This window comes from Canis lupus, chromosome 9 (assembly GCF_011100685.1).
Source record: "Canis lupus familiaris isolate Mischka breed German Shepherd chromosome 9, alternate assembly UU_Cfam_GSD_1.0, whole genome shotgun sequence".
Classification (NCBI taxonomy): Eukaryota; Metazoa; Chordata; class Mammalia; order Carnivora; family Canidae; genus Canis; species Canis lupus.
In genome coordinates this window covers 45,490,861-45,505,265 of record NC_049230.1, presented here as the reverse complement: position 1 = coordinate 45,505,265, position 14,405 = coordinate 45,490,861, and the positions used below count along the sequence as shown (strand labels likewise).

Genomic DNA, 14,405 nt, shown 5'->3' with positions numbered 1-14,405 from the left:
ATCATGTCTGTCATCCAAGTTACTTTTTATTGAGAAAGGGTCCTAGTGGGCAGCCCCAGTGGCACAGCGGTTTGGCGTCGCCTGCAGCCTAAGGTGTGATCCTGGAGACCTGGGATTGGGTTCCTTGTGTGGAGCCTGCTTCTCCCTCTGCCTGTGTCTCTGCCTCTGTGTGTATGGGTGTGTCTTTCATGAATAAATAGATAAAATCTTTAAAAAAAAAAAAGAGAGAGAGAAGGGTCCTAGAGTTTGGGACATAGCTACTTACTTCATCTTAGTTTATTTTCTCTGTGTTAAAATACACAACAAAATTTATTGTCTTAAACCTTTTTTAAGATTTTATTTATTTCAAAGATTTACTTATTTTAGAGAGGGAATGAGGAAGAGGGAGGGCCAGAGGGGGAGAGAGAATCCCAGGCAGACTCCCAGCCAAATGTAGCCTGATTCTGGGCTCTATTATCCAGGGCCATGAGATTCTACCTGAGCTAAAACCAGGAGTCAGTTGGCTTAACTGACTGAGAAACCAAGGCACCCTGAGATTTTATTTCTTTATTAGAGAGCAAGCACACATGTGTTGGGGGAGGGGCAGTTGGAGAGGGAGAGAGAATCCCAAACACATTCCATGCCAAGCACAGAACCAATGTGGAGCTTGATCCCAGGGCTGCAATGGCCGTCTGAGCCAAAATCAGTCTGATGATCAACCAACTGAGCCACCCAGGTGCCCCCATCTGAACCGTTTTTTTAAAAAACCATTTTAAAATTCATCCGTGTTGTAGCATATTGCAGAATTTCCTTTTTTTTTTTTTTTTTAAGATTTTATTTATTCATGAGAGGCACAGAAAGAGGAAGAGGGAGAAGCAGGCTTCATGCAGGGAGCCTGATGTGTGACTTGATCCCAGGATCATGCCCTGAGCCAAAGGCAGACACCCTCAACCGCTGAGCCACCCAAGTGTCCCTCAGGAGACTCTTTTTTTTTTAATTAATGACTTTATTAATGAATATACATCCATATGATGATGTAGATACAAATCACGAACACTATTCCATTCCCATACACATAATTGCACACGAGTAGCTCAAGTTTATGGACAGCTCAGAGGACTCTTTAGGGGACAAATATAAGTTTTCTACTAAATAATACTGGGTGCAGGAGAAAAGGTCTATTGAAAATGCTGAGAAAGGATTCAGAATCCCTGGTCCTACCTAGAGGGAAGCTTTAAAGATTTCATTTACCTTTGACCCACCAGAATATATGTCCTTTTTTCCTTTTTTATAAGATTCTGTTTATTAGCATGCACATGAGACAGGAAGGGGCAGAGGGAGGGGGAGAAGCAGAATTCTCCCTGAGCAGGGAGCCACCTGCAGGATGTGATCCCAGGACCTTGGGCTCATGACCTGAGCTGAAAGCAGAAGCTTAACTGACTGAGCCACCCAGGTGCCCCTGTATCAGTCTTTTTATTTAATGTAATTTGGCATCTTTATTTTTTCATCAAATGTTTGTGTATTAGATAATGTGGCATTAGATATTGTGCTCTTTGGGGAATAAACATGAAGACACAGTTCATGCCTTTTTAGGAAAGTAATTCTTTTTTTAAGGAAGGTAATGTTTGTTGGAGAGAAAAACAAATGTGAACACAAATTGGAAAGCACAGGAAGGCTTTACAGAAAAGATGTTTTAGTTTGATTCAGAGGGTTGAATAGTTTCCCAGGCAGAGGAAGGGTCATTGGCCAACTGATTGACCTCTACATAAAGCAAATCAAAGTTCTCTCTAGAATTTTGACAGGACCTTTTTTTTTTTTTAATTTATTCGTGAGACAGAGAGAGAGAGAGAGAGAAAGAGAGAGAGAGGCAGAGACACAGGCAGAGGGAGAAGCAGGCTCCATGCAGGAAGCCTGACATGGAGGAACTTGAATCAGGTCTCCAGGATCAGACCCTGGGCTCAAGGTGGCGCTAAACCGCCGAGCCACCCAGGCTGCCCCTTGACAGAAGCTTTTTAAGGCAGTGTCTGATGCTCTGGCCCTTTTCTACTCTTGGGGTGATTATTTGTGTTTGGATTTAAGGATTTCTTGTTTCTATGAGCACTTTACTTGGAAATTTAGTTGAAGGTGGTGGTTAAGAGTTCAGGGACTTAAGTTAGATTCGGTTTGAATTCTGGTTTTATCACTTACTAGGTATGTGACTTGAGGCAAGTTATTCAACCTCAAGGTTTTTTGTTTTTTTGTTTTTTTTTTTTTTTTTTGGTCTTTAATAAGTCAGGATTATGTTTTCTAACAGCCGGCAAACATTTTTCCTATGTTGGGAGTAATTATGGGTTATGACCCTATATGCTTCTAAAGTACAAGGTACATTAGTTCTGGCAGCCAGTACAGTGCCTGCTTGTTTTCCCATGACTGATTCTGAACAGTTTGCTTCTATCCTGATCCTGGATCTCATTAGGAACTATAGAATCAGGCTTTGTGGTAGCTTGTCAGTCTAATAGGTAGAAACACACCCTCTTATAGATTGGTACTTTACAAGATCATAAGGCTATTGAATCTCAGCAGAGACTTGCTTTTCCAGGTGTCAAGGACAGTCTTGGGAGAATCATGTTTACTGGAATGTTGATGTAGAAATACTAGTGGCATGGGAGTATCTGCTAAGTATTGGCATTAAGCTTTTTGTAGATAATTTTCCTGGAGGGTTAACTTGGTGGAAAAATGTGCTTTGAACCGGAATACACATTTTAATGTATTAAGCTTGTGTCTCTTGTCATTGCAAGCATTTATTGCATCTGTTCTTAGAAAAGAGAGGATCCTGGGGCACCTGGGGTAGTTGGCTCAGTTGGTTGAGCATCTGACTCTTGGTTTTAGTCAGGTCATGATGATCTCAGAGTCCTGAGATGGAGCCCTATAGCAGAAACCACACTCAGTGGAGAGTCTGCTTGAGATTCTTTCCCTCTGCTCTTTCCCCTCTTGCTTGCACTCGCCTTCCCCCTAAAAATAAATAAATACATCTTTTTTTTTTAATTTTTTTAATTTTTATTTATTTATTTATGATAGTCACAGAGAGAGAGAGAGGCAGAGACATAGGCAGAGGGAGAAGCAGGCTCCATGCACCAGGAGCCTGATGTGGGATTCGATCCCGGGTCTCCAGGATCGTGCCCTGGGCCAAAGGCAGGCGCCAAACCGCTGCGCCACCCAGGGATCCCCTAAATACATCTTTAAAAACAAGCAAAGGGTCCTGTCAGTTACACTTTTAAAGGGGGAAAAAAAAAGAATGGATCCCCATTCAGATGAGGTCAAGTAAATATTCAAATTTGGGGTAATGGGATTAGATCACAGTACAGCTCTGGAGTCAGATTGCCTGGGTTTGTATTGTAATCCGCTGAATTTGTGATTTTGAGCAAGTTTAACATCCATATTCTTCAATTTCCTCATAAAACGAGGATACTACTGCTACCTACTTCAAAGGTTTATTGAGGAAATTAAATGCATTAATACATACAAAGCATTTGCAACAGTGCCTGGCATGATGTGTTTTATTTGTGAATGAGTTTATTGAATGAATACTTCAAAGAGCAAAACTAAGAACCAAAGCTAAATTAAGGTCAGGGTGAAAAATAATGGGACTCTCTTTCTGGCAGGATAGTCCAGTAATGAATAGAGTCAAGCTGGTTTAATGTAATAGATGTCTAAGTAGGCTATTACACAGTGAAGGGAAATTACCTGGAACCAAACAGACTTATCATTAGTGTGTTTACGATGCCTTTTCAGTTGTGAATATTAGAAATTTCAGTTTCTGTAATGTGATTTTCGGTCAGCTACCCATTGTCTTTAAACTTTACTGGAAGTCTCTAAAATTTTACTGCCTAGATTTTATGTACCAAACTGCCTACACATCCACATGTAGTCATTGACTCTTCCATTCTCTAGTTCATAAGTTATGATCATACCTGCTGCAAACAGATTTGACAGCCATCCTCCGTTTCAGAAATACTCGGATCACACTGATGAAAATAGTTGTTGCAAAGATGATTTTATGAAATACTAGTATGTTGAGAATTTTAAATGAGTATAATTCTGTTAATCCTCTGCTGATGGTGGTTTTGAGGTTGTGGCCAGTTTTGGGTAAAATCAGAGCTTTCACATCAAGGTTTGGGGTATGTTATAGTTAGGATCATGTTTCTTTTGCTGGTGTTAAAAGGGTGAGGGTGACACCATGGTCCTCATGGTAGTCATAATTTGTGCAAATTTGTACAAAGCATTGATACAGAACTAGGGGTAGTAGGAAGTGTTTTTCTTTTCTGATTCATGCTACTACTCTCCCTTAATCTACCTTCAGGAATGGAGAAATTCCTGAAGATGAGGGGCTGAGAAGAGTATTTAGAGTTTTAAAACCAAATAGCATAAGTAACTCCTGGAGTACCTAGATGGCTTAGTTGGTTAAGCATCAGACTCTTTTTTTTTTTTTTTTTTAAAGATTTTATTTATTTATTCATGAGAGACAGAGAGACAGAGAGGCAGAGACACAGGCAGAGGGAGAAGCAGGCTCCATGCAGGGAGCTCGATGCGGGACTCGATCCCGGGACTCCAGGATCACGCCCTTGGGCCCAAGGCAGGCACCAAACCGCTGAGCCACCCAGTGATCCCAGCATCAGACTCTTGATTCAACTCAGGTCATGATCTCAGGGTCATGGGATTGTCCTGCATTCATGTGGAGTCTGCTTGAGAGTCTCTCCCTCTGCCCCTCCCCTGCTTTCATGTACACACCTCTATTCTTTCTCAAATTAAAAAAAAAAAATGTTGACAGAGCATTTGAATATTTTCCAAAGAACATACACAAATGGCCAGTAAGTACTTGAAAAACTGCTCAGCATCGTTAGCCGTCAAAGAAATCAAAGTCATGCACTAAGGTGATTTTTTTGTTTTAAGGAAACTAACAAATGTTAGAGGATGGAGAAATTAGAATCTTCCTATATTGCTGGTAGGAATGTAAAAATAGTGCGTGCCACGTGAAAAAGTTTGGCAGTTCTTTCTTCAAAAAGTTACTATAATGACTCTGCAGTTCCATTCTTGGCTATATACAAAAGAGACCTGAAAGCATACTTGAATAAACTATGTTCATAGCATTATTCATAATAGCCCAAAAGTGAAAATTCAACTCAAATATCCATTAACTATAAATATATAAATGTGGTGTATCCATATTATATTGTTAGGTGCTGCACTCTGGGTGAACCTAGAGATGTGCTAAGTGAAAGAAGTCAGTTACAAAAGACAGTGTATTACAGGCATACTTGGAGATATTGAGGGTTTGGTTCTGGACTACTGCAATAAAATGAACATTGCAATAAGCGAGTCACACGGATATTTTTGGTTTGTCATTGCCTGTAAAAGTTATGTTTACAATATACTATAGTCTGTTTTTTCTTTTAAGATTTTATTTATTTATTTATTTATTTATTTATTTATTTATTTATTTATTTATTTATTTTAGATTTTATTTATTTATTCATCAGAGACATAGGTAGAGGGAGAAGCAGGCCCCACGCAGGGAGCCCAATGCAGGACTCGATCCTGGACCTCCAGGATCAGGCTCTGGGCTGAAGGTGGCGCTAAATCGCTGAGCCACCTGGGCTGCCCAAGATTTTATTTGACAGAGAGATTAGATTGAGCACAAGCAGGGGGAGTAGAAGAGGGAGAGGGAGAAGCAGGCTCCCCACCAAGCAGGGAGCCAGGTTCTGGGCTTGATCCCACAATCTTGGGATCATGACCCGGGTGGATGGCAGATGCTTAACTGAGCCACTCAGGCGCCCCTGTACTGTAGTCTATTAAGTATACAATAGCTTTATGTCTAAGAAAAATTACATACCTTAGTTAAAAATACTTTATTGCTAAAAAGTGCTAACCATATATGAGTTTTCAGTGAGTCATCTTTTTGCTGGTGGAAAGTCTTGCCTCTAATGTTGATGGATGCTGACTGGTGGTGGTTACTGAAGATAAGGGGCAGCTGTGGCAACAATGAAGTTTTTCTGCATCGATTAACTTCTTTGGAGCAATTTCTCTGTAGGATGCTGTTTTATAAAGTATTTTACATATGGTAGAATTTTTTCTTTTTTTTAAATTTTATTTATTTTTTTAAAGATTTATTTTTATTTATGATAGATCTAGAGAGAGAGAGAGAGAGGGAGGCAGAGACACAGGCAGAGGGAGAAGCAGGCTCAATGCCAGGATCAGTCCCGACGCGGGACTCGATCCCGGGACTCCAGGGTCGGCCCTGGGCCAAAGGCAGGCGCTAAACCGCTGAGCCACCCAGGGATCCCTATTTTTTTATTTTTTTAAGAGAGAGTGTGAGCACGCAGAGGGGAGAAATAAATTCCCCTCTGAGCAGGGAGCCCTATGTGGGGCTTAATCCCAGGACCTTGAGATCACAACCTGAGCCAAAGGCAGACATTTAACCAACCTAGCCACCCAGGTGCACCCTGGATGGTAGAATTTCCTTCAAAATTGAGTCAGACTTCTTAAACCCTGCCACTGCTTTATCAACTAAATCTAAGTACTGTTCTAAATGCTTTGATGTTATTTCAGCAGTCTTAACCAGGAGTAAATTCCACCTCAAGAAACTGTTTTCTTTTTTCCATTCATAAGAAGCAACCCAACTTGTTAGTTTTATCATGAAATCGAAGCAATTGAGTCAGCCTTTAGACCAACTTTATTTTGTTGTTTTTTTAAGTTGATGTACAGTTTACACACAATGTTAACATTAGTTTCAGGTTTACAGTGTAGTGATTCAACAACTCTATTCTATGCTCACCACAGGTGTAGCTGCCATCTGTCACCTTACAACACTGTTACACCCCACTGACTATATTCCCTATGCTGTACCCTTCATCCCTGTGATTTGGTCATTCCATACTGGAAACCCGTACTTCCCACTCCCCCTTCACCATTTTGCATATGCCTCTACTTTCTTTGCTCTGGCAACCACCAGTTTGTTTTCTGTATTTAGGGTCTGTTTTCTGCTTTTTTGTTTGTTAATTTATTTTGTTCTTTAGATTTTTTATATAGGTGAAACCATATGGTATTTGTCTTTCTCTTATTTCATACTTAGCACAATACCCTCTATGTCCATTTGTGTTGAAATGACAAGATCTCATTCTTTTTTAATGGCTGAGTAATACTCCATTATAAGGATATATATATGTGTGTGTGTGTGATTGCTTACATCTTTATCTGTCAGTGGACACTTAAGTTGCTTCTATATCTTGGCTGTTGTAAGTAACACAGCAATAAACAGGGTGCATATATATCTTTTCATTTTCTTTGAGTAAATCATAGTGGAATTACTAGAATATATGGTATTACTGTTTTTAATTTTTTGAGGAATCTCCATTCTGTTTTCCACAGTGCCTATCCTATATCAGTTACCTTTCCACCAAAAATGCATTAGGGTTCCTTTCTCTCCACATGCTCACCAACACTTGTTATTTCTTTTTGATACTAGCCATTCTGACAGGTGATACATCTCATTTTGGTTTTGATTAGGTCCACTTTTTTTTTTTAAGTTTATTTATGTAATTTCTATACCCCACATTGGTCTTGAGCCCATGACCACAAGATAAAGAGCCACATCCTATACTGTCTGAGCCAGCCAGGTACCCCAGGTTAGGTCCACTTCTAATTCTAGTTATTTTTTTCTGTTTCTACCACATCAGCAGTTAACTTCCACTGAAGTCATGAACCCCACACAAAGTCATCCATGAAAGTTGGAATCAACCTCTTCCAAAACTCCTGTTAATGGTGATCTCTATTGAACTCCTCCCCTCAGTGTTTTTTTTTTTTGTTTTTTTGTTTTTGTTTTTTTTAATTATAGTCACGCACAGAGAGAGAGAGGCAGAGACACAGGCAGAGGGAGAAGCAGGCTCCATGCACCTGGAGCCCGATCCCGGGTCTCCAGGATCGCGCCCTGGGCCAAAGGCAGGCACCAAACTGCTGCACCACCCAGGGATCCCGATTTAGCATAATTCTTAAAGGCCTAGGATTTTCAGGAAGGTCAGTGAGCATTCAACTTAAAATCACCAGCTGCATTAGCCCCTACCTAAAAGAGAGTCAGCCTTTCCTTTGAAATTTTGAAGCCTGGTATTGGCTTCTCTTTGGCTGTGAAAGTCTTAGATGGTATTGTCTTCCAATATAAGGTTGTTCCGTCTACACTGAAAAATCTGTTTAGTGTTACCACCTTTAATGATGATGGTGAGATCTGGATAACTTGCTGTAGCTTCTATGTCCATGCTTCCTGCTTCACCTCCCCTAAACCTCATGAACCTACCCCTGCTGTCCTGCAACTTTTCTTCTGCAGCTTCCTCACCTGTGTCAGCCTTCATAAAATGGAAGATAGGGCCTTGCTGTGGAGTAGGAGGTTTTGGCTTAAGGGGATGTTGTGGATAGGGTAATCGTCTATCTAGACCACTAAAATGTTTTCTTTATCAGTGATAGGGGTGTTTTTTTGCCTCTATTCATTCTTGTGTTAACTGGTATAGCACTTTGTATTTCCTTCAAGAATTTTTACTTTGCACTCACAATTTGCAAATTGCTTGGTTTAAGAGGCCTAGCTTTTGGCCTGAGCTTTCAATATGCCTTAACTAAGCTTAATCATTGGTAGCTTTTGATTTATAGTGAGAGATATTGACTTTTCCTTTCACTTGATTTAGAGGCCATTGTAGGGTTCTTAATTGGCCTAATTTCAGTATTGTGTCTCAGAGGATAGGTAGTCCTAAGAGAGAGGGAGAGACAGTGAAGAGTGGGAAGACATGACATGGCACTGAATGGCAGGCAGGTTGGTGGAACAGAATACAACATTTATTAAGTTTATGATCTTATATGGGTGTGGTTTGTGGTGCCCCAAAACAATTACAATAGTACCATCAAAGATCACAGATCACCATAACAAATATAATAATGAAAAATTGCAAAATATTGCAAGAATTGAAATGTGAACACAGAAACATGAAATGAACAAATGCTGTTGGAAAGAAGAACCTGGTAGACTTGCCCCATACAGGGTGGCCACAAACCTTCACTTTGTAAAAAAACAAAAGCATAATAAAACAAAGTATGCCTGTGTATGCTTCCATTTATATGGAATGTTTAGAGTGGTAAATCCATAGGGATGAAAGTAAGTGGTTACCTAGCTTTGAGGGAGTTGGAATTGAGTGGAGAGTGTGACTACTAATGGGTATGGAGTGTTTCTTTTTCACGTGATGAATATATTCTAAAATTGGCTGTGGTCATAGTTGTACAACTTTGTGAATATACTAAGAACCACTAAATTGTACATCTTGTTTTTTTATTTTTATTTTTATTTTTTTTATTTTTTATTTTTTAAATTTTTATTTATTTATGATAGTCATAGAGAGAGAAATAGAGGCAGAGACATAGGCAGAGGGAGAAGCAGGCTCCATGCACAGGGGGCCCGATGTGGGATTCGATCCCGGGTCTCCAGGATCGCGCCCTGGGCCAAAGGCAGGCGCCAAACCGCTGCGCCACCCAGGGATCCCTGTTTTTTTATTTTTAAAAATATTTTTAAGTTTGTTTATTCATGAGAGACAGAGAAGCAGGTTCACCTTGGAGCAGGGAACCCAGTATGGGACTTTTGATTCCAGGACGCTGGGATCATGACCTGAGCCGAAGGCAGACACTTAACCAACTGAGCCACCTAGGCACCCCTAAATTTTACATTTTAAGTGGGTGAATTGTATATGTAAATTAATAAAATCAATAAAATGAAATAGATAAAGCTGTTAGTTAGGAAAAGTAGATAACTGCTTCTGTAGTTGTACTATATAGTCTTTTTTGCCTTGTTTTTGGCCTTCTAAATGAAGAGAAGGATATATTTAATTGCATTTGGGATAGGATATCATCGAGTGCTGTATTTATTTAAATTTTTATTTTATTAGAGCAAGTGAGAGAGAGTATGAACAGGGAGAGTCAGATGAAGAGGGAGAGGCTGACTTCCCGCTGAGGAGGTTGCAGCATGGGGCCTGATCCCAGAACCCTGGGATCATGACCTGAGCTGAAGGCAGATGATTAACTCACTGAGCCACCCAGGTGCCCCTCATTGAGTGCTTTAATTTCCCCCCTTTATTATTGTAAAAAATTGTTGAAATGTTGGGAAAAAAATTTTGGGATGTCTGAGTGGCTCAAGTCGGTTAAGAGTCTGCCTTTGGCTCAGGTCATGATCCCAGGATCCTGGGATTGAGCCTGCTTCTCCCTCTCCCTCTGCCTGCTGCTTCCCTTGCTTGTGCTTAGTTGTGCGTGCATGTGTAAATAAATAAGACCTTTATTAAGATGCTGAAAAATTGTAGAGCATAGAAAAGGAAATGTAAATTATCTGAAATAGTACCCAGAGACATATATAATTGTTAAATTTTTGGTGGTATAGGTATTTGTGTATAGTTTTTCCCTATATAATGTTCCAAAGTCCTACAGTTTAAGATAATTCATAGTCTTTTTTGGTGTAGCGAAGTTATTTTTTAAATTGCTTTGTTGGGGTCAATTTAGAAAAGCTAATTACTGGTTCTCTTCTGGGGCATTTTAATTTGTTAGTTTTTTAAAAAATATTCTTTTTTTTAAAGAGATTTTATTTACTTATTCATGAGAGACACACAGAGGCAGAGACACAGGTAGAGGGAGAAGCAGGCTCCCTGCAGGGAGCCTGATGTGGGACTCAGTCCCAGGACCCTGGGATCACTACCCGAGCCAAAGGCAGATGCTCACCCGCCTAGCCACCCAGGCGTCCCAATTTGTTAGTTTTTGAAAATAAACTTAGTATGGAAGTGATCTTGAATTTACCCTCTGACTCTGCTGCCTCTGAATTTAGCTTTTTTTTTCATGACTAGTTTAAAGGGGTGGGGGGATGCTTTCAGGCTTCCACAAATGAATTAATGGTCTTGTTACTGTACTTCCTAATCATTCTTTAATGTTTCAGAATTACATTTAAAAATACATCTTATTAAAGTATTTGTATGCAATAAAATAGATCTTCTTTCCATGTACAGTTGACTCTTGAACACATAGGTTTGAACTGTGTGGGTGTACACTTACATGTACACTTATATGTGTGTGTGTCCCCTTCCCCCCCGTAAATCCAGTATAGTACTGTGAATGCTTTTTCTCTTGATTTTCTTTATAGCATTTTCTTTTCTCTAGCTTACTTTATTGTAGAATACAGTATATAATACATATAACATGCACAAATATGTGCTGATTATCAGCAAGGCTTCTGGTCAACAGATTATCAGTAAAGTTTTTGGGGAGTCATTAGGTATACTTGGATTTCAGACTGTGACTGCCTGGTGGGTCTGCTCTCCTGTGTTTTTTTTTTTTTTTTTTCCTCCTGTGTTATTCAAGTATTAAGCCATACAGTTCAGTGTTTGATAAATCTATTCAGATGTATAACCACCACAGCAGAGCATTCTTTTTACTCCAGATTTCCTTTGCACACAAGCCTCCCTCGTTTCACCCCCATCCCACTTACTTGCTGTCTTCATAATTTTGCATTCTTAAAAAGTTATTTTATTTATCCATGAGAGCCATAGAGAGGCAGAGACATAGGCAGAGGGAGAAGCAGGCTTACTGTGGGGGGAGCCTGATGCAGTACTTGATCCCAGGACCCCAGGATCACAACCTGAGCCAAAGGCAAGGCACTCAACCACTGAGGCCACCCCCCCCCCCCCCGCCCCCTGCACTCCTAATTTTGCATTTTATATAACTTAAAGTGAATTATACAGCCTTTTCTGGTCTGGCTTTTTTCAATTAGCATGATTTCGTAACTCATCCATGTTGTTACTTGTACCCATGGTTTATTTTTTGTTCTTGAATAGTATTCCACTGTATACACGGACTTTTGGGATTGTTTTCACCTTAGCTATTTTGAATAAAGTTGCTGTGAACATTTGTGTAAAACGTCTTTGTGGAGATAAATTTTCGTTTCTCTTGGGTAATATCTAGTACTAGAATTGCTAAGTCTTAGGGTGTTCCAATTGTATAAGAACTACTAAACTGGGGACGCTTTGGAGGCTCAGTGATTGTCTGCTTTTTGGCTCAGGGCGTGACTCTGGGGATAGAGTCCCACATTGGGCTCCCTGTGAGGAGCCTGCTTCTCCCTCTGCCCGTGTCTCTGCCTCTCTCATGAGTAAATAAATAAAATCTTAAAGAAAAAAAAAACACCAAAACGACCAAACTGTTTTCCAAAGACCTTACCATCTTAATGTTTCTATTAATTTCCTGATATTCCTGAAAGGATGTTTTTGAACGTATTTCCCTGGGATTAAACAATTTATTATGCAGTGTTTCATAAAGTTACCATCTGCATCATGTCTTAAGGTATTGCTCATGTTTAGAATGTTAATGTATGCTTAGGGTGCTTGTTAAAATGTAGATCCTGGGCAGCCTGGGTGGCTCAGCGGTTTAGCGCTGCCTTCAGCCCGTGGCGTGATCCTGGAGACCCGGGATCAAGTCCCACGTCCGGCTCCCTGCGTGGAGCCTGCTTCTCCCTCTGCCTGTGTCTCTGCCTGCCCTTCTCTCTCTCTCTCTCTCATGAATGAATGAATGAATGAATAAATAAATAAATAAATAAAATCTTTAAAAAAATGAAAAGATACAATGTGTAGATCCTTGGGTCTTAAAGATTCTCAATCAGTAAAGTTGAAGAGCCATATGATAATATGGCATTTAGTCTTTTCTAAAAGCATAATTTTCATTAATGTATTTATTAGGTTACTGTTCATTGAGCTTTTTTTCGTTTTTCATTTGCATTCCATTGTTTTATCTGAAAATTTTTTTAAAGATTTGAGAGAGAGCATGCGTGCAGTAGGGAGGGAGAGCGCTTGATCTCACAACCCTGAGATCATGACCTGAGCCAGATGCTTAACTGAGCCACCCAGGTGCCCTTTGTTTTAAGTAGGCACCACATCCAGTGTGGGGCTTGAACTCATGGCCCTGCGATCAAGACTTAAGTGTAGATCTAGAGTCCGATACTTAACCAACTGAGCCACCCAGGGGCGCCTCATGTGGATTGTGTTTGTTACCTGTTTTTTCCTTTACTTGGGTATCTCCTAAGATTTATCTGGGCCCCTTTCTTTGGTCGCCACCTAGTGGTAACAAATAGGAACCATCACGAGTTTTGCTGATAAATTGAAATTCATAGTAGGTGAACAGTGTCCCTTCTTATTAAGAAGGATGGAAACACCCAAAGATAAGTTTGGTTTGTATGTGTGATTAACCAAATGCTCAAATGTGTATGTTTGCTATATGAATGCTCTTTCCTCCAACTTCCTTATTTTTGAAAATACAATTTATTTGGATTTAATTGGGAAATAATTTATTTGTAAGAAAATCTATTTTAGAGCCTATAACTTTTTTTAATTTTTATTTATTTATGAGAGAGAGAGAGAGAGGCAGAGACATAGGCAGAGGGAGAAGCAGGCTCCATGCACCGGGAGCCCGATGTGGGATTCGATCCCAGGTCTCCAGGATCGCGCCCTGGGCCAAAGGCAGGCGCCAAACCGCTGCGCCACCCAGGGATCCCTAGAGCCTATAACTTTTAAAAAAAATATTTATTTCATTTTTTTTTTAAGATTTTATTTATTTATTCATGATAGTCACAGAGAGAGAGAGAGAGAGAGGCAGAGACACAGGCAGAGGGAGAAGCAGGCTCCATGCACCGGGAGCCCGATGTGGGATTCGATCCCTGGTCTCCAGGATCGCGCCCCGGGCCAAAGGCAGGCACCAAACTGCTGCGCCACCCAGCGATCCCTAAAAAAATATTTATTTCAAAGAGAGAGCAGCGAGGAGGGCGGGGAGGGGCAGAAGCAGAGGGAAAGAGAAACAGAAGCCGACTCTGTACTGAGCACCCGGCTTGGTCTTACCACCCTGAGATCATGACCTGAGCCAAAACCAAGAGTCGGATACTCAACTGACTGCCACCCAGGTGCTTCTAGAGCCTATAACTCTTTAATTTTTGTCTAAACTGTCAGCTTAATTATTTTTACTGGGAAATGGGCAGGTGTGCCTTCTTAGTTCCCTTATTTAATGAGATGTTTCCAAACCTTGCTGTGAATTACACTAGGTACTATATGAACTTTTGTTTACATAGAACTTATATTGCAGATTCTCTTATTCTAGGCTTTTAGTTTACTTTGTTTTATATGTTTTTAGTTTTTTACTCCTTTTTAAAAAATATTATTTATTCACGAGAGACACAGAAAGAGGCAGAGACACAGGCAGAGGGAAAAACAGGCTTCCATGCCGGGAGCCCGATCCAGGACTCTATCCCAGGACCCTGGGACCACGCCCTGAGCTGAAGGCAGACACTCACTGCTGAGCCACCCAGGCATCCCAGTTTTTTACTCCTTTTAAAAAAAGATTTATTT

General features: G+C 40.3%; 1 protein-coding gene across 5 annotated transcripts in view; it reads left to right on the top strand.

Annotated features, from left to right (window-relative positions):
* YWHAE (tyrosine 3-monooxygenase/tryptophan 5-monooxygenase activation protein epsilon) overlaps positions 1–14,405 on the top strand; it is a 55,253-nt gene that overhangs the window by 26,139 nt on the left and 14,709 nt on the right. The window lies entirely within an intron of this gene.